The sequence below is a fragment of the Rhagoletis pomonella genome, unplaced genomic scaffold, assembly GCF_013731165.1.
Source record: "Rhagoletis pomonella isolate Grant_MI unplaced genomic scaffold, Rhpom_1.0 Rhpom_scaffold_00009, whole genome shotgun sequence".
NCBI lineage: Eukaryota > Metazoa > Arthropoda > Insecta > Diptera > Tephritidae > Rhagoletis > Rhagoletis pomonella.
This window is the reverse complement of record NW_023458563.1, coordinates 25,195,995-25,199,219: the sequence shown is the minus strand read 5'-3', so window position 1 is coordinate 25,199,219 and position 3,225 is coordinate 25,195,995.

The window sequence follows — 3,225 nt, the reverse complement described above, 5'->3', positions numbered from 1 at the left end:
AAGAAGTGTTAAACCACTAAATAGCTTAAAAAACGCTTTCAAAAATTCGAAACGAGAGTGAAGTGCAGTGTTCAATTGTGATCGAAATTGCAGGCAAAATTTGTGCGTGTGTAATTAATGTTTTACTTATTTGAAGAAATGTTGCCCGTCGTTATTAAAAATAAGGAAACCAAGACCCCGCTTTCCACTGGTGGTTACATAATACTTGAATAGCTCCTTAATTAACATGTGTGTGCCAGTTAAACAGGCATGTCTGAATCGATTTCCTTCATCATTCTTACCAATTTGATGTGCATTTTTATTGTTATGTGTTGCAAACAGACATTTTAGGAACTAAATAGGTTCTAAAATCTCTGTACACAAGCGCACTTATTTTTAACAGTTTCCAGTTTATGTAATATTAATCAAAACAGCTTTTATTTATTTTATCTATTATGTGATTTCTGGAAGCGTCGAATACAAAAAAGGGCTGTGACTGGGTTTATGTAATTTGAAATTGTATTGATGATTACTAATAATAATAGAAAGGCGCCTACATATCGACACAACTAAAAATTTCATATATTTCAGTAGAGCCAATTAAAGATTTTTTGTTTCGTAATTTAGCAATAATATGTCTTGGAACGTAATTATTCCGGATTATATGCAGTCATACTATAAGCTTTCAAATTATGTATTTTTCTAAACCTGAAATTTTGAATTGTGCCGTTATTGCAGAGGACCACCGGCATATGTTAGGGCTACTCCTCCGATTGTGGCATACGCCTTGGCGTTGTCGCACAAAGGGGAGGGACCTACAGTTTTACGCCGACTCCTGCCGGGGGCCGACTACTATTACAAAAAACATTTTCTTTTTTTTGTTGGCCGGAACTGGGCTCGGACTCTCACCCTGCGTAATGGTAGTGCGCACTTCTAACCACTACACCACAGCGATCGCTTAATTAATTTTAATCATTAATCACGATTAACCATTTATTCGTTAATTTTTAGTCATTCATAGACTAACATTTTGTCGACAATACTCGCATAAGATAGTCCCAAATTTTCACAAAAGAGAAAAGTGATTTTCTTCAAAACTTTTGAATGACGTCTTGACTGAACTTACTAATTCGGAATTTCTACTATTACTTATAGAGTAGGCTATTCATAAAGTCTGGGTAATGAAATAAAAATTTTTCTATTATAAGTTCCATAAATATAAGGAGACTTTTATTGTTTAATTTATTTTTTGCACATAAACTTGTATCTTGAACTTCTTTTTCCAAAAAGTGGGGATGTCACAATTTCAATAGATAATAATATAGATAAGTTCATGAAAATTATTCCAAACGAAAACTTAAAATTGATAAAAAAAATAATAACTAAATTTAACTAATTTATATTAGAGGTTTGAAGTTTATCCCACTGTAAGTATGAAATCTTCAGCTATGTGTTTCCATTGTCACTTTTTCGTAGCCATATCAACAGCCTGACAATTAAGAAGATTGTGACGTTTCATGCTACCATACGCAATATCTTAAATCCTTCAAATTTTATTATTAACCTTTTGTTTGTTAAAAACATTTTCTTCTTAGATTCGAAACTTGATCAAGCAAAATTGCCTTTGTGTTTGACTAAGAGATGCTCAATAAGCTCAGAATTGTAGTTCTCATTTACATACATAACAATAAATTATTAATTTTTGTTTCACACCAACTCCAATATTGAATAGTAAAATATATTTTAATCTTACCCAAATAAACAACGATTTAGTTCAATGGTCAATCACATATAGAGTATAGGGTGGTAATATGTTAAAGTTTCAAAGTTTTTAAACGTAAAATTACGGCTAATACCTTTTTAAGCGTTTTGTAATTTAACCAAAACTCATTAGCATCCACTCAAGCAAGGAATTATTTACTTTTCAACTTGCATTAGCAGAGTGCACTTCTCTTTTGTTTAGAATTTGGTTGTCAAACACACTACATCGGATCTTTTGACAGATTTACCAGAATTTTCCAGCAGGTAGCTTCTGACAAAGAGATGACCTTACGTACTATCTGGAAATTCTGGTAAAAAATGGTAATTTCGGACTCATGCGGGTTCACAACTAAATAATATTGGGAATACTTTTGAGGTGTTTGAAGAGGGTTGCGACCTGTTTGAAACTAAATTTATTTATAATAATCATATTTTGGCCTGCCACTTTTGCTAAGTTTTGGCCGAGCTTCTCCTCCGATTTGTAGCGTGCGCCTTTGCTGTCACACAAATGGGAGGGACCTACAAACTTACGCCGACGCCGAACGGCGATACAATTTTTATGATGAGCTATTTTTTTATTAAAGACACTAAGATTTTTAAAATATTTTCAATAAAATTTTATCAACCTAAATGTAAAGCTTATGCGAAGTAGTTATCTAATTTAATGTAAATTTTAAACATTTTCAAGATAAAACATGAATTATATTTAAAACGTAAATGTTAATACAACTGTTTTATATATAATCCCAAACATATGATATAAAATCCCCTCTACCAAAAAACTTAAATTGGGTAACGCCGGTTTGAATTTTTACAATAGAGCAATTGTCAAAAATCTTCCTTTTTATCAAAAAGTTATTTACCAGGGTGTCTTTGAACTAATGATTGGTACTGAGTTAAAGAATGCACACACATAAAAGATTGCAGCCTTTTCAATACTCATTCAGTGTTAAACCTTTTTTTGATTGGGCATTGGTTTTTTCAATCTTGCTATGAATATGTTGATGTGTGAATTCATAACTGCTTTGAGAGAATGGAAAATTCAAAAATTTTAAACCTCAATCCTAAGCGAAGAATAAGTAATGAAAACTGGATAGAAAAAAATTGTTGATTTAAAATTGAAAATGATTTCACACTTACACAGCTCTGGTACACAGAAGCAAATAAATTATTTTATGTTTATGACATTTTTGAATAGCAATAATGAGATAATTTCCATCTTCAGTGTTTAAATAGTCAAAGAATTCTATACATTTCATTTTAAAATACTTGCAATTTGAAGTTCACTTTAAAAGATTTTAATTATCTTTGCGCCAGGAAGCAAACTTTATACTTAAGATCCTCTGAGTTGCTTCGTTTGAGTGTGGTATGGAAAAAAGAAAAACAAAATTACATATTTTTTCAAACTGTAGAAAAGTACCACAATTTTAGGACTTCATCTGTGAATCCTTATGTCTTTAATTAATTTTTTCAAATACGCAAAAA